The sequence below is a fragment of the Camelus bactrianus genome, chromosome 9 (assembly GCF_048773025.1).
Source record: "Camelus bactrianus isolate YW-2024 breed Bactrian camel chromosome 9, ASM4877302v1, whole genome shotgun sequence".
In the NCBI taxonomy this organism is placed as follows: Eukaryota; Metazoa; Chordata; class Mammalia; order Artiodactyla; family Camelidae; genus Camelus; species Camelus bactrianus.
Genome location: NC_133547.1, coordinates 59,040,121 through 59,061,935, shown reverse-complemented (window position 1 = coordinate 59,061,935; position 21,815 = coordinate 59,040,121).

Genomic DNA, 21,815 nt, shown 5'->3' with positions numbered 1-21,815 from the left:
TAACTGAAATTATTTAAATAGGCAGAACAAAGAATCAGTGAAATTGAAGATAGGGCAACTGAAATTATTGACTGTGAGGAACAGAAAAAAAAAAAAGACTAAAGAAAAGTGAACAAGGCCTAAGGTACCTGTGAGACACCATCAAGTAGAAATCATACCTGATTGAAGTCCCAGAAGGAAAAAAGACAGAGAAACATGCAGAGACATTATTTGAAGAAACAATGGTTGAAAACTTCCCAAATTTGATGAAAGAAATGAAAATAAACATACAAAAAGCTCAACTAATTCCAAGTAGAATAAACTCAAAGAAGACTACACCTGGACACACTGTAATCAAACTGTTAAAATCCAAAAACAAAGAAAAAAAAATCTTGAAATCAGCAAGAGAGAAGCAACTCATCACATATAAAGGGCCCTCAGTAAGATAAGTAAACTTAGCATCAGAAACCTTGGCGGTCAGACGATTGATATACTCAAAGTGCTGAAAGAAAAAACTGTCAACCAAGAATTCTATGTCCAACAAAACCATCCTTCAAAAGTGAGAGAGAAATTAAGATATTTCCAAGTAAAAAATGGGGTTTATTATCACCATATCTGCCCTACAAGATATGCTAAAAGGAGTCCTTCAGGTTGAAATTAAATGACAACAGGCTGAAACATAAAGCAGTACGAAGAAATAAAGAATAGAATGGTGAATACATGGGAAATAAAAAATCTAGTATTATTTTAACTTTGCTTTGAAACTTCATTTTTTTTGTTTTCCATGTAATTTAAGAGACAAACATTTTCATATTAATTATTAAATCTGTATTAAAAAACAAAAACAGTTCATTCATTTAAAGAAAATAGTTTTTCGTCTACAAGTTAGCATTACTGTAATTCCATCTTATAACTCCACTTTTTGTTTTCTACATGGTTTAAGAAATTAATCTCTGTATTCAACAGAATGTATAAAGATATAATATTGTAACACTAGTAAGTGAAAGGGGGTGGGGAAAAAGGTGTATAGAGTTTTTATATGTTACTGATGTCAGCCTGGTACAAATTCAAAAGAAAGCGTTATAACTTGAGGATGTTAAATATGGTAAGCACAAAGGAAATAGTTATAGAATAACACACAAAGAAACAACAAGGAAATTTCAAATACTTCACTACAAAAAAGCAAATAAACACAGAAGACAGTAATGAAGGAAATGAGGGATGACACAGTTATGAGACATATTGCTAACAAATAACAAAATGACAGATGACAGGTATCACACAAAGTATTTTCTCCAACCACAACAGGATGATGTTAGAAATCAATAAGAAGAGGAAAATTCACAAATTTGTGGAAAATAAACAACATACTCAACCAATGGATCAAAGAAGAAATTATAAGGGAAATTAGAAAATACTGAGAAATGAATGAGAACAGAAACACAACATATCAAAATTTATGGGACACAGTGAAAGCAGTGCTACAGGGAGAAATTATAGCTATAAATGGTACATTAAAAAAGAAGAAAAATTTCATATCAGTAACTGAACTTAACAACTTAAGAACAAACTAAACTGGAAGCTAGCAGAAGGAGGCAAACAATAAAGATTACATCAGAGACAAATAAAATAGAATAGAAAAACAATAGAGAAAATCAATGAAAACGAAAGTTTGTTCTTTGAAGAGACTAACAAAATTGACCAATCTTTAGCCACAGGGATATATATTTATTTATATATATATATGTATAGAGAGAGAGAGAGAGAGAGGAGACACAAATGACTAAAATCAGACATGTAAATGGGAGAAGACACAAATGACTAAAATTAGACATGTAAATGGGGATATTACTGCCAATTCTACATAAATAAAAAGGATTATAAGAGAGTACTATGAACAATTGGATATCAACATATTGGATAACCTAAATGAAAAGGACAAATTCCTAAAAACACAAAACCTATCAAGAATGAATCATGACTAAATAGAATATCTGAACAGACCTATAACTAGTAAGGAGATTCAATAAGTAATCAAAACCTCCTGATGAAGAAAAGTCCTGGATCTGATTACTTCACCAGTGAATTCTTCTACACATTTAAAAAGGAACTAACACGAATCCTTCTCAAACTTTTTCAAAAAACTGAAGAGGAAGGAAAAGTGTCCTAACACATTCCATGAGGCCAAATCGCCCTGATACCAAAGCCAAACAAAGGCACTACAAGAAAACCAAAAACTAATATCCTGTATGAACACTGATACAAAATCCTCAATAATATACCAGCAAACTAAATTCAGCATGTTAAAAAACTGTTACCCCTTGACAAAGTGGAATTTATTCCTGGAATCTAGTCTAATATGAAAATTGATTAATGTAACATATGACATTAAGAATAAAGGGGAAAAACCCCACATGATAATCTTAATTGATACAGAAAAAGCATTTGACAAAATTCAACACCTTTTAATGTTAAAAAATACATTCAGCAAACTAGGAATAGAAAGAAACTACTTCAACATAATAAAAGTTATGTGTGAAAAACCCACAGCAAACTTCATAATCATGAAAAGACTGAAGAATTTTCCTCTAGAATCAAGAACAAAGCAAGGATGCCTGCTTTTAGCATTTCTACTAACCAGAGTACTGAAATTTCTAGCCAGAGCAATTAGACAAGAAAAAGACATAAAAGATATCTAAATTGCAAAGGCAGAAGTTAAGGTATCTCTGTTCATAGGAGACATAACCATATATGCAGAAAATTCAAAAGAGTTCACACACACACACACAAACTGTGAGAAATAATAAACAAATTCAGCAAAACAGCAGGATACAAAATCAATACTCAAAAAATCAGTTGTGTCTCCACAGACTAACAATGAAGAATTTGAAAAGGAAATTAAGAAAACAATTCCACTTACAGTAGCATCAAAAAGAATAAAATACTATGGAATTACCTTAACCAAGGAGGTGAAACATTTGTACAATGAAAACTAAAAAACACTGCTGAAAGTAAAGAACTCCTGAAAACTATGAGACACAGGAAATAAAGTGAAGAAGACCCAAATAAATGAAAAGATACTCTATGTTCATGGATAGAATTAATATTTTTAAATGTCCTTACTACCCAAAGCTATCTATAGATTCAGTGCAATCCCTATGAAAATTCTAATGATATTTTTCATAGGAATAGAAAGACAATCCTAAAACTCACACAGAATTACTAAAGACTCCAAAAAGCTGAAGCAACCTTAAGAAGACCAAAGCTGGAGGTATCACATTTGCTACAATATATACACATATCAAATCATTGCCAATTATTTTACAAAACTATAGCAATCAAAACAGCATGGTACTGGCATAAAAACAGACACATAGACCAATTGAGAGCCCAGTAATAAACCTATGTATACATGGCCAACTAATATTTGACAAGGGAACCAAGAATACTCAATAGGGAAAGGATAATCTCTTCAATAAATGGTACTTGGAAAACTGAATATTCACATGCAAAAGAATAAAATTTGAACCCTTATCTTATACAAACCAGAAAAGTTAACTCAAAATGAATTAAAGACTTAACTGTAAGATCTTAAACCATAAAACTCCTGGAAGAAAACATAGGTAAAAAGTTTCTTGATATTGATCTTGGCAATGATTTTTTTTGGACAGAACACCAAAAGCACAAGCAACAAAAAGCAAAAGCACATAAGTGGGACTACCTCAAACTAAAAAGGATCTGCATGGAATAGGAATAATCAACAAAATGAGAAACAAACCTACAGAACGGGAGAAAATATTTGCAAACCATGTATCTGTGAAGAAGATAATATCCAAAATATATAAGGAACTCATACCACTCAACAGCAAAGAAATAATCTGATTAAAAATGGGTCAAAGGACCTTTTGTTAAAGAAGATATACAGATGGACAACAGGTACATGAAAAATGCTCAATATCACTAGTCCTCAGGGAAATGCAAATCCAAGCCATAATGAGATATGGCCTCACATCTGTTAGAATGGCTACTACCAAACAGATAAGAAACAACAAGCGTTGATAAGTATATGGAGAAAAGGGAACCCTCATGCTCTGTTAATGGGAATGTAAATTGGTGCAGTCACTATGGAAAACAGTATGGAGGATCCTTAAAAAATTAAAAATAATTAGAAGACTACCATATGATCCAGGAATTCTACATCTGGCTATTTATCTGAAGGAAATAAAAGGAAACAAAATCACCTCAAAGAGATGTTTGCACCCCCCATGTTCATTACAGCATTATTTACAATAGCCAAGGTCTCCATCAACAGATGAATGGATAAAGAAAATGTGATACATACACAAACACACACACACACACACACACAGGAATATTATTCAGTCACTAAAGACAGAAATCCTGCCCTGTTAAAACATGGATGAACTTTGAGAGCATTATGCTAGCAGATAAGTCAGACAGAGAAAGACGCTGTATGATCTCACTAATGTGTGGAATCTAAAAAAACCAAACTTGTAAAAACAGAGAATAGATTGGTGGTTGCCAGAGGTAAGGAAAATGAGTGAAAGTCAACAAGGGGTACAAACTTCCATTTATAAGTTCTGGGGATCTAGTACAGCATAATGACTATGGTTCACAATACTATATACTTCAAAGTTGCTAAGACAGTAACTCTTAAAAGTTCTCACTACACACACACATACACAATGGTAACTACGTGAGGTGGTGGGTGTGTTAACTATCTTATTGTGGTAATCATTTTGATTTGATACATATATTAAATCATTGCAAGTATATCTTACATAGTGTTATATACCATTTATATCTAGAAAAATATATATTAAAGAAGACATAAATAAATAGAAGCACGTCCTATGCCTATGGATTGGAAGATAATGCTGTTAAGATGTTAATACTAACCAAACTGACCTATAGATTTGATAAAAATCCCAACGATGTTTTGTAGAAATGTTTTTTAAAATTTTAAAATTAATATGGAATCTCATGGGACCCAAAATAGCTAAAAAAAAAAAACTTGAAAACATAGAATAAAGTTGGGGGACTCAATACTTATGATTTGAAATTTTACTACAAAGCTACAGCAATCAAAATAGTGTGGTATAGACATATGGAATGGAATAGAGAGCCTAGAAATAAACCTTCACATATATTCACATAAATTTCGTATGTTAAAGCCCTTCACTTTCATATGACTGAATTGGAAATAAGGCATTTAAAGAGGTGCTAAGGTTAAATGAGGTCATAAATGCAAACCCCTGATAAGACAGAACTGGTACCCTTAAAAGAAGAGGAAGAAACAACAGAGCACTCTCTCTTCCGTATGAGGACACAGCAAGAAAGCTGAGATCTGCAAGCCAGGAAGGGAGCTCTCACTAGAACCTGACTATGCGGGCACCTGATTTGGGGTTTCCATCCTCCAAAACTGTGAGAAAATAAGTGTCCACTGTTTAAGCCAGCCAGTCTATGGTATTTTTTTAAGTGTATTTTATCACAATTAAAAAAGAAGTCTTAAAGGACTCAGAACTTGATGGTTTTGAAATTTTGCAGCATGCCCAGATTTCAAAGATGCTAACATTAAGAAATAGCTTCCAAGAAAAGTGCATATTGTAGCACTGCCAGGAGAGCCCTGGTCTAAAGGTGACACCAAGGGTGTGACTGTAAAACCTTTTGTTAGACTATGAAATATAAAAGATGGAACCTTCAGAGTACTATGCAGAGTCACACAAAGGGCCTTTTTAAAAAGATTAAGGATGTGCTTCACAGATCTTCTCAAAAAATAGTATCTCCAGGAAGCTTAAGAGCTTTGTCCTACAGACTCCTAGGAGATAAAGATGGGCTTATCAAGAAGAATCTTCTGGTTGTGACTTTTGTGTAATGAAGTGAACCCTAATGAGATTCACAGGGGGCCCACATATTTTTTTCAAGAATTATATCATCAAGAACTCTGCCAGCATGAACTGAAAGGGACCAAATGAAAAGTACAGTAAAAACCAAAAAGAAGCCATTAGGCCACTCCCCTGCCAGATTCTACTGGCAGAAAAAGCAGGCTGAAACAACTTCTTAACTGTGTATATGCTACTTTCCTTGAAAAAGAAAGGATGCCTCCCAGGGCAAAACCAGAAGCCCAGAGAGCAGAACCAAACTCTATGGTCTTGAGAACTAATCAAGACACTTCCAACACTGGCCTAACTGGATTTCAGAATAGCAATGGACCAGAGACTCTTTTGCATCAGCCATATCCCCCATTTTTTGAACAAAACTGTCTACAATGGCTTTTTTAGGCTTGCCTCAGTGTTGTATGTTGGGTTTATGTGTGAAGGAGTTTTACAGATTGAGAGGAACTGAAAGAGTTGTACTTAAGGAACACACCTGAGGAGTCTCATCTACAGCAGGGTGTGATTTGATGATGAGGCTATAACTTGATGACACTTGGGGCACCTGGGAGTGGGGATTAATGCATTTTGCATGTGCAAAGTACATGAATCACTGGACATAAAGAAAACTATAATAAACAGCCTCTAAAATGGTGCCCAATGATCCCTGCCTTCCTCTATCTATGCCCTTGTGTAATCCCCTCCCCTCGAGTTTGGGCTATACCTAGTAACTCTCTTCTAACCAAAAAAGCATGGAAAGTGATGATGTCATTTCTGAGATTCAGTTACAAAAGAACCTCGCTTCCTCCTTGACCACTCTCTTTGGTTTTTCATCTCACTCGCCCTGAGGAACACCTACTACCAGGTTGTAAGTTGTCCTGTGGAGAGGCATAAGTGGCAAGGAGCTGATATTTCTAGCCAATAGCCAGTGAGGACCTGAGGCCTCATAACACCCAGGTAAGTAAGGTTGGAAGCTGATCCTCTCTCAGTTGAGACTTAAAATCACTACAGTCTAGGCTGACACCTTAACTGCAATTGTGTGAGAAACCCTGACCCAGAGGACACAATTAAACCCTGAGCCTGGATTCCTGATCTAGAGAAATTGTTGAGTAATAAATGTTTGTTGCTTAATACTGCTAAATTTGGCAGTAATTTGTTATACATCAATAGATAACTAATACACCCACAATGAAGATCTAACAATCAGTAATACTCATCTTCAATATGTATCTAATATACATACATTTATACTATATATATATACACATAATACAGTCTGTTTTATTGAGGTATAATTAATTTATGGTATTATATAAATTTCAGGTGAATATACTGTCTTTTTAAGAATCTTGGAACATTCACAAAAGTTAACCATTTATTAGCCCTCAAAAAAAAAAATCTATAAATCCCAAGATGTAGAAATAGTACAGATAAAATTCTCTGATCAAATGAGGAAAAGCTCCCTAGAAATATTTTTACAACTTTCTTGCAACAAAAAGGAAATCAAAACCAAAATTACACAATTTCTTTTTAAAAATAACAAAAGAGCACATATCAGTTCATACAGGATAACCACAGAGCTCAGAAAATAATATATATTCTTAAATATTTATGTTAATTTATGTTATTCAAATAAGAATTAAAAGTATATTTTCAATTCTAGAAATTGGAGGGCACCAACAAACCATTTAGCTAATAAGTAGTCTAAATAAGAAAAAAGGTAGAAAACATAAATAATATAAAATATTAGAATGGGGAAATAACATTTTATAATATATGTTAGACAAGTCATTATGCAGTACTGTGTATCAACTGTACCTCAATAAAATTGAAAGACAAAAATGGGGAAATAACAGATTCAGAGGAAATTTAAAACAAATTACAACAAATTACTTTGTCAACTCTCTCTGCATATTTGAAAATATTATTGAAATAGATGAATTTTTGGAAAAATATAAATCATGAAAATGTACCTCCAGAGAAGAGAACAAATCTAAATGAAGTACCACAGAAAAAAAATTTTTTAATTATTAAAGAGACATCCTTCCCCCTCAAAATGTACTAAGCCAAGAAGTTTTCAGTAGTATACTTTTCAAGACTGTTATTTATGAGTATTATAAAGAGTAGCTGATGCAATTAGGCAAGAGAAAGACTGGAAAGGAAGAGGCAAAGTTGTCATTATTTGTAGCAGGTACAATGCCTATTAGCCCTTTTCAGGTACTGTAGGCAACATATTTGATAACCAGAAATACTGTTCTGGCCCACATATTAGGTAATACAGAAGGCTGCCAATTTTGAATGGGTCCAGGAACAGGAAAGAATTCTGTAGAAGGTACAGGCTGTGATGCAAGTGGCTCAGTCACTTGAGTCATAGTCTGGCAGACCCTAGGGTGTTGTAGGTAACAGTTGTGTTAAAAGGTACAGTGTATTTGTAGCAAGCCCTAGGGGAAGAATTACAACATAGACCGTGAGGTCCTAGAGTAAAGCCATGATTTGTGCAGCATAAAATTACATGATTTAAAAAACACTTTCTGGCATAATACTGGGACCTGACAGATTGAATATCTGACCATAGGACACCTAGTGACTATGTCCAAAACTGTTGAATGCAAGTCATAAAGTTAAGCTCACCAGTGACCCATTTTAAGACAGAAATAGTACATAAAGGATAATCATGAGTAGGACCAAAGGATACACTTAAGTTGCATAAGCAGATAGATCAGACCCCCATATCATCTACCACAGTTCACCAGAGCCCTCCCTCAGCTCACATCTATGTCTTATGTACAACCTATGTACAATACACCTATGTAAACCACGTGAAGGAGGTGGGAAAAGCCTGAATTTTGAGATATTTAATGGGTTAGACTAAAGCCCCAAATAGATGGGTGGCTGCGTTACAGCCTCATTCAGGGGTGGCCTTTAAAGACAGTGGAGAGAGAAAATCTTCCCAATGGTCAGAGCTTCAGGCAGTGGTCATCCACTTTGTATGGAAGGAGAAGTGGTTTGTGGTAAGAATATGTATGGACTCAAATGGCCTGGCCTACTGGTCAGGGACCTGAAATTTAAGACTGAAAGACAAGGAGTCCTGAGGCAAAGTCACATGGATACGCCTATGAGAATAGATATGAAGTGTAAAGATCTTTGTATCCCACATTAATGTTCAGCAGGAAGCCTCTATCATGGAAACAGCATTAAGTACCAAGCAAACAAAATGACTTGGTGAGTTAATATTACTCCATTTTTGTCACTGGCCATGCAGCTCAATGGGCCTATAAATGAAGTGACCAGAGTGTCAGAGATGGAGGATATTCATGGGCCCAGGATCCCAGACTCTCATAAAACAAGACTGATACAGCTACTGTTGTCTCTAAACGTGCAACTTATCAGCAACAGACACCAGTACTGAGCCTCCAACATGGCAACCAGCCATTAGATGAAAAGTTGACTGCATTTCAACCCAGAATGGCAAGCTGTTTTTTTTTCCCCTCTCTCACAAGAATTGATACCTATTTCAGATATGAATTTGCTTTTCCTTCCCCCAGGGCCTCAGCCAGCTCTGCCATCTAGGAGCTTAAGGAATACCTGTTCCATAGGCATGGTATCCCACACAACATAGCATCCAACCAGGGAAACCATTTTACAATAAAGGGAGTGTAGAAGTGGGCCCATGGAATCCACCTCTTATATCATTTACTGTACCACCTAGAAGCTGCTAGCTTAATAGAACATTGGAATAGACTGCTAAGTGGTATAGCTGAAGCACAACCTCAAAGGCAGTACCCTGCAAGGTTGGGGAGCCATCCCCTAAATCATGGTATACACACTGAAACATAGACATTTATGTGGTGCTAGTGTCCTCAACAGGACAGCATCCAGGAGCCAAGGAGTGGAAGCAGGAGGTGCTCCAACTTACCATCACTTTTGATGAACTACCAGAGGACTTTGTGTTTCCCAGCTCCACAATTCTGGGCTCTACAGAGTTAGAGGACCTGGTCCTTAAAGAGGATCCTCATCAGGAGATATAGCAAGAACTCTTTCAAACTGGTATTTTGGAGCTACAAGCTACAGCTGCAGTGTGAGTACTCCAGGCTCCTTGTAAGAGGAGTCACCACCTTCTCAGGAGGTAATGACCCCTTAAACAGCAGAAGAAAATACGGTGTCTGCTACATAGGGCAGAAAGGAATGTGGGTGGAATCCAGGTGATGTAGTTGGGCATCTCTTTTTTTTTTTCTTTACTGAATGTGACTGAATTGTCAAGGGCAATCCTCAGCCTGAGATGAGTATGGTTAGCAAGGACCAAGTTCCCTCAGTAAGGATTGGTTTGGGGCCACCTTACCAAGCAAATCAGTGAAACAAGCAGAATGAAAGTGGAATTTGGTGACAATGAGGACCTGCTGTTAAGTCCTGAAACCAACGTGCCACAGTGAAGTTGTAGTTCATCCTGCCAATTTTCCTAAGTTTCCCCTCAGGAACAGAGGCCCACCCACCAGAGTCCTGGAGGAGCCACTACCTTCACAGGTAAGGAGTAGATCTGTATAATACAAAAGGTGAACCATGGCAGACATGGAAATGTACTGCTCAGATCCCCTGTTATGAAAGGATTTGTTACCCAGCTCTTGGCAGTGAGGTCAGCTGGAAACCTTCAGCTGTTAATTTCAGCAGGATCTGCTTCAGCTTTTGAGTCAAGGTCATACTTTTCTCAGTTCAGTACCTGCGGAATGACTGAGCAAAGCAGCGGTGGTTGAAGGCATGTTCTTCTCAGGGCAGTCCCAGCAGTGACTGGACTAGGTGGTGGTGCCAGGGCCCAGCTGATGCCTGACAAATGCAGGACTCCTCTAATAGTGGATCTTTGCTCTGGAGCTCCCCATGGGGCTGACAAAGACAGGCTCAGGTCAGTATGGCAGACTAATCCCTCTTCCTGCCCAACTGAGCTTCTTCCTTTTCCTTCAAAGGTGGTATCTGCACTCCTAACTCCACCTCAGCAACTGCTTCCCAGAAAACCCAACCTAAGTCATTGAGGTAAGCCTGATTTTTTTCTCCTTGTAAGTGACATAAACCTTTTGCCTGCCTACCTGAAGAATGCATTCGTTATTTTTTGGACTCTAATAACTTCACTAGGAAAAAATTCATTTTGACTGTTTTGGGTTAGTTTTGTTTAAAATAAAGTGTGTGACCCTTTCAATATGTAACAGATTCAGAACTTTCATTCTGAGAATGTTTCTTAAATTATATATTTAAATATCTGTTCTGTTTTCTTTTTGCTTTCTTAATCTGGGACTATAGTTATGCACGTGTTATAACTCCTTTGTCTGTATATCTCTTTTTCTCCCTCAAACTCTTAAACTAATTCTTCATTTTTATTCAATGTTGTTCAATTTTCTCATTTCTATCCTCTGTTTTCTTTTAGGAATGTTAACTCATTCTGTGTTCCTTTCAATGTTATCTTCATCCAATTTATTTCTTCTATTTCCCTAATTATAACCCCAAATTTATTTCCTCCTGTTGTTACACCATCATTTCACTGCATTCTTGCATTTATGCTTTGTGGTCATCATTCTCGAAGTGATTTCTTCATTCTTCATCTTTTCTTTTACATTGAAATTATTTCTTATTTATCTCCTTGAGCACCCTAAATATATTTTCTTTAAAGTTCCAAGAAATCAGTTCTATTTGGAGTGAATTTATATTCTGATTGTTAACTTGGTTGGCTTAAGATGAGGAAAATTTGTTTCTCTGTTTGGAATTTTGACCTATTTTGAGATTTATTTACCACCCTTCTCTTCCTCTAATGTTCAACCCAATCCCTAGTCAGGTAGTTTTATGTTTACCTCCACCCAAATCCCGATCCCCCAACTGATAACCAGGTCTGGTAACGGCATGTTAGGATTCCTGCCCCAAGCTGATACGGGGGATATCCATGATGCTGTCACAAAGCTCACAGTCAACTTGGTTTCATCCTGGTTATAAGGATGTATTTTCCTTCAAGTGTATCCTGAAGTTTCCTGAAAGTCACAGCCCAACATAGCGAAGAGAAGCTTTTTCTCCCCAAGACTTCTTTCATGAGAAGACCCCTTATCTCAGCCCCTGGATCCATGTGGTGATCCAGGATTTATACCACTGGTTCCCATGAAGCACTTGAGGTACTCTATCTCACAGACCAAAACTCATGGCAAATATTGCCCTTTTGTTTTTAAATCCACAATACAGAAGGCCACTGACTTCAGCTCCACTCATTGTTTTGCTTTTCTGTTCTATATTTGGCCCACAGAGATATTGATCTAAGTTTACATGTCTTTCAGTGCTTTAATATTTTATTGAACATTGTTAAGTGTTGGAGTGTCTCATATCATAAACTTAAGAAGTCACTGTGATTGGAAAGTCCCTAGAGGTGGCATTTAAAATATGAAGACTTTAAGAAATGTTTTTGGACAACTGAAAGACCATTTGGGAAAAAACTGATTTGAATCCCTGCCTCATATCTCTTACGAAAATAAATTCTTGATGAATTAATGATATAAACTTTAGAATGAAGCCACTAAGTTCTCAGAAAAGATTTTTTAAATAGGACACAAAGTGCTAAACATAAAAGAAAAAAATGGATAAATGTGACTACGTTAAAATTAAAAACCCTTGTTCATCAAAGACATTATTTAGAGAGTGAAACAGCAAGCCACAGAGTAAGAGAAGATATTGGCAACACATATATCCAACAATGATGGACTCACATCCAGAATATGTTTTTTAAAACTACAGATCAAAAAAAAAAAAAAAAAAAAAAAAAAGACCAAAAAAATCCCATTTTAAAAAACAGGCAACAGATCAGAACAGGTATTTCACAAAATAGAATATTCAAGAGTCTAATAAACATACGAAAAGGTGCTGAATAGCATTAGGCAGCAGAGAAATGCAAACAAAAATCACAATGAGAAACCACCAGAGATTCACCAGAATGTCTGGTGAGGATGTGGAGAAACTGGAACTCTAAAACATTGTTGGTGGGGGTGTAAGACAGTAAAATTACTTTAGAACACTGGTGATAGCTACTAAACCTAACTGTAGTCTTACCAATGGTTATGTAGGCGAAATCACAGCCCCAGCCAAAGTCACACAGAAAGGAAGTGAAGGAAATGATGTCTACCTGATATCTGAGCCTTTGTTCTTTACTGCTACTCTACTCTTCCACTGTAACCCAGGTCTTCTGCAAACACACCAATGTCTTACATGAACTTTATTTCTTTTTCTGGTTCAATGTTACTTGAATTTGTTTAAAGTAGAAACACTTATTATAGCCTGGCCCCTGGCTGATTATTGGGGTTTACTAGGCAACTTAATTGAAGCCTAGAACTGAAATACTGGATCAAGATCAGGAGAAGCAACAAATAAAATCTTAGAAGTTGTTATTTTCAAGTTCAGTAAGGTCCCTCCCAATATATTATTTAGAAATTTTTTAAATTTATTTTTCACTTTTCAGTATATTAAGTAGAATTGTTACAATTTCACTGCACGTATACAATATATTGCATATAATTACATATACACAATATACTGCACATATTTTTAAAGATTTACATATATGTACTGTTCATTGTCTCTAAGAACATTTAGAGCTTTAGCTTTTTAAACTGACATAGTTATCAAAGGAACAAAGCCAACCACAAAATAAGAATTAATTTAAAAAGATACATATACCCCACTGTTAACAGCAACATTATTTATAATTGCCAAGACACGGAAGTATCCTAAGTGCACATCAATAGATGAATGGATAAAGAAGATGCAGCATATGTATGTAATGGAATACAACTCACCCACAAGAAAGAAGGATATTTTGCCATTTGCAGTCCTTTATTCATTTATTTTTCACTTCAAAAACCAGAATTTTATAACTGGCATTAACATTTCCATTGCATCAGAAACAACAAAATATCTAGAAATAAACTTAACCAGAGAGGTTACCTATGCTGTGAAAACTGTAAAACATTTGAAGGAAGGAAACTGAAAATGATACAAAGAAATGGAAAGATATCTTGTGCTCTTGGATTGGAAGAATCAGCATTATCAAAATGGCTGTACTACCCAAAGCAATCTACAGGCTCAATGCAACTCCCGTCAAAATACTCACAACTTTCTTCACAGAACTAGAACTATTCCAAAATTTATATGGAACCATAAAAGACCCTGAACTGCCGAAGCAATCTTCTGTAGGTCTTTTTTTCCCCTCTTTTTCTTCCTTCTGTTCTCTTTTCTTATGGTTTGATGACTAGAGAAGTTCCTTTAACATTTTTTGTAAAGCTGGTTTCGTGGTGCTGAAATCTTTTAGCTTTTGTTTATCTGTGAAGCTTTTGATCTCTCCATCAAATCTGAACAAGAGCCTTGCTGGATAGAGTATTCTTGGCTGTAAGTTTTTCCCTTTCATCACTTTAAATATATTGTGCCATGCCCTTCTGGCCTGTAGTTTCTGCTGAAAAATCAGCTGATGACCTTATGAGAGTTCTCTTGTATGTTACTTGTTGCTTTTCTATTGCTAATTTTAATATTTCTCCTTATCCTTAATTTTTGTCAATTTGATGACTATGTGCCTCGGTGTTTTCCTCTATGGGCTGATCCTGTGTGGTACTCTCTGCACTTCCTGGACTTGGGTGACTGTTTCCTTTGCCAAGTTGGGGAAGTTTTTGGTGATTCTCTCTCCAAAAATTTTCTCAGGTTCTTTCTCTCTCTCTTCTTTTTCTGGGACTCCTATAATGTAAATATTAGTGCACTTCATGTTGTCCCAGAGTTCTCTTAAATTATCCTCATTTCTTTTCTTTTTTCTTTTTCTTTTTTCTGTTCTGCAGTAGTGATTTCCACTAATCTGTATTCTAACTCATTGATCTGTTCTTCTGCCTCATTTAGTCTATTATTGATCCCTTCTAGTGTGTTATTCATTTCAGTGATTTTATTCTTCTACTCTGCTTGGGTATTCTTTATATTTTCCAACTCTTTGCTAAAAACTTCATTCTGTGCAACTATACTCCTCCCGAGTTCTCTGAACATCATGACTTTAAACTCTTTTCAGAAAAAATGCCTTTCTCCTCATCACTTATTTCTTCTTCTGGGATTTTATCTTGTGCCTTGGACTGGGAGATTTCATAGGAACCTGAGCCAGGCCTGCCTGTTGGTTTTTTAATATCTCCTGGGGACATAGGGGATGGCTGCAGCTCACCCAGAGGACAGCTTTTATAGCTGGTGGCAGACATTCCGGGACTGTTCATCTACATGAGCTTTCCTGGAGGCTGACATCTTGATTAGATCATTAGCACCAAGAGCTATCCCCACCCAATAGCCTGTAGGGAAGCCTCAGGCCGAACAACATACAGGATGAGAACACAGCCCCACTCATCAGCAGATTTCCTAAGCCACAAATGCCTCTAGACAGGGCCCTACCCACTATAGGTCCAGGACCAAGCTTCACCCAGCAGTGGGCAGGCACTGGCTCCTCCTGGCAGGAAACCTGCATAAGTCTCTAGTCCAGCCTGATCCACCAGGGGCAGATACCAGAAATAAGAAAACAACAATCACAAAGCCTGTGTAAAGAATCCACAAACACAGGCCAGACTCTACACTGGGACTGGCTGGACCTTGGCCCTTGGGTGACAAGAGAGGAGTGTACTGCTAGGACACATAGGACATCTCCCACAGAGGGCCACCTCTCCAAGGTCGAGAAATGTAACTAACCTATCTAAAAATACAAATAGAAAGACAGAAATGAGGCAGCAAAATTACTTCTTAAAACTGGTTTGCCTTGCCACTGTCTTGGTTGTAATCCCCAGTGTCTAGAATGTTCTCATTTCCTGCTCATAATCAAAATTCAAGGCCATGGTCTTCCCTAGTATTTATTCTATTTCTGATGTCATCTGTCCATTATCTTAGAGTCCTGCATAGTCTCATATGTGGGAGTCTACTCAACCTGCTGATATGTTACTACTTAAGGATCCCATCTGAAATCAGTTACCTGAAATTCATCATAGTTTTTTCTCCCAGAAAATTCATTCCTGTTGCTTACCAGGATCCAATAAATCTGCATCATTAAACTAAAATTTATAATCCCTGTGGTCAAAACTTTTTAAAGCTTTTCCAAATCTTTGTCTTTTGGACAATGCTAAGCTTTTTCTTTCATTGCCAGCCCATGGTTGTCTAATCATACAGAAGCACCATCCTGTACATCAAAGTACCCTTGTGATAATTAATATCACCACACTGATCTGCTGAGTTAACATGTCTTATTAATATCTTATTGGAGCTGAAAAGGCACACATAGAAAATTCAATTTCTAAGCAGCAGCTTAGAAAGTATAGAAGTTAAATTTCTGTTATTTAATAATAGTAATATTCACCCTGAAGGTCCCTCAACTAATTGGGAATCCTTCTTAAAACATTTTAAGAATCCTTTTCAAATCATTGAAAAATTTTAGACAGTACCTAAGAGAGAGAAAGAAGACTCTCAAATTTCAGTAAAAAGCCTGTTTCGAACAGTTTGCTGGAACAAAGTTAAACAAAGAAATCTCCCCAGATGTCAAAATTCTCCCTGGAGATCAAGAGGCTTGGGCATGGACAGGAGCAAGGGAGTGTTCTTCTGAGCTCTGAATCTGCAGGAGAGCTTTTTCTTGATTGATTAAAGAAGCAAAAAAGGTTAAGAATTAAAGCAATCTGGCCAAATGAGAGAACAGGTTTGTAATGACTTTTTCCTCCTCCTTAAGACAATTGTGCACATATGGGAATATGTAGGCTTCTTCAGCACAATCTTCATTTCAGACTTTGAAACTGTGAAGAGTGCTTCCATATGAACAGCAAGCAACGAAGACTAAACATTTTAAATACAAGTTAACTTTGCATTAACATAAGCCACAAATGATTTCAAATATTTACTAATATATATTTTCTATATATGAATACTATGACAGATTGCTTTTTGTCAGTCCAGTTCACATTGTGCTATATGCCCTATTGCAGATATTTACCTTAAAAAACTATGACCCCAATTTCCTTTGCTCCTCTTTGTTGTCTTAGTTTGCTTGGTGGGCTATAACAAAATGCCATAGACTAGGAGGCTTTTAAACAGCAGAAATTGATTTCTCACAATTCTGAAGACTGAGAAGTCCCAGAGCAAGGCACCAGCAGAACTAGTGTCATTTGAGAACCTACTTCCTGACTCACTGACAGCCCCAGTTGTCTTCACTGTGTCCTCAACATGGCAGAAGGGATGAGGGATCTCTCTGGAGTCTCATAAGAGCACTAATCCCATTCATGAGGGCTCTGCCCTTATTACCTAATCACCCTCCAAATACCATCATACTGGGGATTAAGTTCCAACATAAGAATTTGGGGGGGGCCATAAAACTTCAGTCTATGTCAGTTTAAAAGAATTGTCCTGAGGCTCAAGTTTCTTGCATTTCCCTGTTTCTGAGACTACTCTGCCTCACCTGAGGGTTCTACTTTTTGTCTCTGAATCTGGGTGTTAAAGAGTTCAAAACAATAAAATTCTGAGTCAGGTACCGTAGGATGGTACCGGCCAGAAGGGTGTGATTAGAGGTGGTGGATATCAGGTTCTGGGGTAGGGATATCCTGGAACCCACCTTCTTCTAACTTTGGCCACTCTGGAGGTCAAATTTTCACCTGTACCATTATTAGTTTTATTCTCACTCATTCCTACAGAATAATAGATGTTAGATCTATTTTCTTTTAAAACGAGAAGGAAGAAGAATATTTCTTAGAACATCATTTGTACTGTATGTTATTCTCATTGTACTCCTGATCCTCACCACAGTCAGAACACCTTTCCAGCCTTCTGTGATTGGCAAGTTTCCTGCAGAGCCTTCTCATATCCTCCTGGAATTTTATTTGCCCCCAAAGATAATTGGGTCACCTCTTTTTTTTTTAATAAAAGTAGAACAGTGAATACCCAAAATTCATAAGCATTATTAGACAATTACTGAAAATATGAAACATCAGTTTCCACCTCTGACCTACTGAATTAGAATCGATGAGCAGGACACAGAAATCTTTACTTTTCATAGGAACCCCAAGTGATATCTTTATTAGGTAACTTTAGGATACACTGCAAAAAGTCATAGTACTTCTGGGGTTTTGTGTGTGTGTGTGTGTGGTAACCATATAGTTTATCATCTAAATAGGACTCTTTTTGTAAGTAAAAGTGGAGCTATTATTAGTTCATTGGCCCAACTGGCAAAACTGGGACAATTCTGGGCAAATCAGGACACTTGGTCATCCTAGTCATAGATCACTACATTCATCTCCTCCTAGGTCCTTTATTTATTTTTGCAACAGTGTTCTGGAGATATATTTCATATACCATGCAATTCACCCATTTAAAATGTTCAATTCAATGGTTTTTTTAAAGAGTATATTCAGAAAGTTTTGCAACCATCACCACAATCAATTTTAGAACATTTTCATCACCCCTGAAAGAAATCCTGGATCCTTTAGCAGTTACCCTCATCTCCCCATTCCCCTTCCTGAGCTCTAAGCAAACACTCAACTGTTTTCTTTCTCTGCATATATGCTTATTCTTGAAATTTCCTAGGAATGGAATCATACAATATGTGGTGTTTCATGATTGTTTATTTCATTTGGCATAATGTTTTCAAGGTTCATATTGTAGCATGTATCAGTACTTTATTCCTCTTTATGGCTGAATAATATTCCACTGTATGGAGGTACCACATTATATTCACCTGTTCATCAGTTAATGGATATTTGGGCTGTTTCCAGTTTTGGCTATTATGAATAATGCTGCTATGAAAATTTGTGTACACGTTTTTGTATGGATATATGTTTTTATTCCTCTTGGGTATATACCCATGGAATTCCCCTTTTTTGTCACCCCCCTACCTTGGAAGACTTTAATAAAGAATTTTCACAATCCTTGTAGAAGAGCAAGAAATCAGTAGGAAGGACCGAAAGGCAGAAAATTGTGTTACTCAGATTAGGTGAAATAGTTATTCTGTTTTAAAAATACATTTATGCCCTTTCTAGCAATGACCCAAATATCTGGGCAGAAATTAGAATGGCTGAGAAAGAGACACAGGTAGTGGAGGAACCAACCTTAAGAGTCAGCAAAAATCCCTGCTGGGCTACCAAGGATCCTTCTTTCAGAGTTAAAGTCATTCATTTAAGGGCAGATGGACTAATACATCAAGCTAGTATAACACCTGCAAAAAAGCTCCTGAGTCTTTGCTCTTTGACCAAATATTTGCATTCTGTTTCTTGAATCAAAACTTTTAATTTCTAGTGTTAATGGTTTACTCACTAATGACTTCTTTAATTTGGTCTTTTTCTTTAAAATGCATGACACAGGCAGGCTGGGTTTTCAGGAAATGTGTTTTACCTTATAAAGATCTACACACAGGTGTAATGGTCTTATGTGAAGAGAGACATAGTAAAGTTAGTTGTGTTAAAGTAAAATCAATACCTACAGAAGAGAAAATTAGAAAGGAAACTGCTGGTTTTCCTTCCCTCTTTTTCTTTTTTCCTGTCACTAGTCTGTACATGTTTGGAACTCTAAGAATCATTACATTATAAAAGTCTCCAGGTTTCCATTCTAATGGGTTCCAGGTTTTCTTCTATGGGGATGAAACTAGCAGACTTAGTAAATCCTTATTTATTTGTCCCAAAGGCCAGGCAGTACTCTTTCTTCTCTGGTGCTGGTTTCTGTTCACCCACTGCTTCTTCTCAGGTTCTTTTGCTGCCCATCATTAATCTTTCAAGCCACAGCTGGGTGGGTTCAGAACAAAACCATCAGAGGAACTGAAAAATGAAATATTTACCTGTACCAATGGGGAAAAAAGGCCTATCAACCTTGTCCTTTCAATGCAATCACATTTTTATTTTATTTTGTTCACTTTCTAGATAGAAGACAGGATACATATATACACTCACATGTATACATATATATATTCCCTCTCTGTGTTAATATATTATTTTTTTTTTTACTGTCTATTCTCATTTGTAATGAGGTATAATATATAGAGCTCAGTTAGTTACCATGGAGACACTGGTCCTCTGTTTCTTATCACAGAGCCACACTATCGTCTGGTGTCAGCCAAGGAGGGATGACAAAGGCCTCCCCAAGAGCCTAGCTTTGCAATTACTGAGCAATCAAGCGCCTCTTTTAATAGAGCACATCCAGGTATACATGGCACCTCACTCAGCACTGTCTTCTCTTCTTTCTTTTTAAACTCACAGGATGCAGGATGCAGTTACCAAGTACAGATACCGTCCTCTGTTATATGGTCTGTTTATTCAGGATTTCAATGATATTCTTTGGTTTATATAACAAAGCTCACTAGCTATCATCCTCTTTATTCTTAAATCTCCCATATTTTCTAACTTCAGTAAATATTATTTCCTCCAAAGGTATACAATGTTCTTCCCTTTATGTATTAATCTGTTTTTACAGTTTGTCATGAACTGATGAAATGAAGTTAACGAAAATCACAGTCTCTAAATTTCTTATTTCAGGCTTTTTCCTAACTTCTGTAACCAAATTACTAAAGCTATCAACAAAATATTTAAAAACATGAATGACTGATGTTCATTGTTTATCTTCTGGTGGTGGTATAAATGAGAAGCCAAATGAAACAAAGACATATAATAGGAGAAACAAAAAACCTAGTTTTTCTTCAAAGATTTTCAACATATTTGGGTGTTGAAATGGCTTCTCCAGATTTTACTTGGATGCTCAGACTCAGACGTTCTAAACTCACTTGGAAATTTGGGGTAAAACAGGGTATGGAGGTGTGTCCCAAGGCAGTCATATTGGCCTGGATCTGTTATTTCAGATAGGCTTCTTATAATTACCACTAAGTTTTGCCCTGTGCAGTATCTATAATATTATAAAATATACAGTTGTCTTTGATTCAGTTCAAAAGGTCTAGAACTGTGCCAACATGCCCTTTTCCCCAAAGAAGGAGGAATGATCAGGTAATTAAACGCATGATCATTGCTGGGTGAGCAGAGATGGAAACAGTGAGAAACTAAAAATGATTATGACATGATCACTGCTCTTAAAAAACTTAAAATCTTGGGAAAACAAGCCTTTAAACTTATATACAATGCTCAAAAATATGAAGCAAATAGCAAAAATAATAATAATAACAGCATTGTGGAGGGAAGAAAAAAGATCAATCAGGTCCAGAGTTAGTAAGATTTACTGGAAGGTGTGATATTTAAGGCTGACCTTGAAGGATGGAAGAAGAGAAGAGAAAAAAAGCACCTAGACAAGGAAAACAGCAGATGCTAAAATGTGGCAGTAGGAACAGTCATGGTCTTCTTAGAGGACCATGAGAATGTTAGCATTACTGAAGCAAACCATTCTTGAGTTTCAAGAAAACTTCTAGAATCAGTTCTGTTAGTTTCCTCCCATTAGCCCACCACCTCCAAACCCCCAAAGGGTCTTCCCTTCTCCCTTCACTAGGAAGGATGGGAGGGAGGGAGGAAGAAGGAAGGAAGGGAGAGGGAGGGAGGGAAGAGGGTAAACAGTGAAGGGAGGATAGAGTCAGGTGAGAAGAGTGGAAGACAGAGAAGGGAGGGAAGAAAAGAAAAAAGAAAAGAGAGAGAAATGCAGGGAAGGGAAAAGAAAAAAGGGAGAACAACTGTATTTAAAATGACACAATGAAGAAATGAAAAGCGGAGGTTGCCTTTTTTTTTTTTTAACAAGTAGAGAATAAAGTGGGTTTTCGCAGGCAGAGTGTGAACACATTCCGTGTTAATATGATCCCCATATGCCAGGAATGTCATTAATTAGACAGAAATGAATGACTGGAGACTTGCCAAATGCAGCTCAGGAGATCAAGGGCTGTACTCACAGGTTTTCTTCTATGCTCTGGGATCCCTGGCATAGCTACAGAGTATGTACAGGCTTTGTCAGGAGCTTGACAAGAGC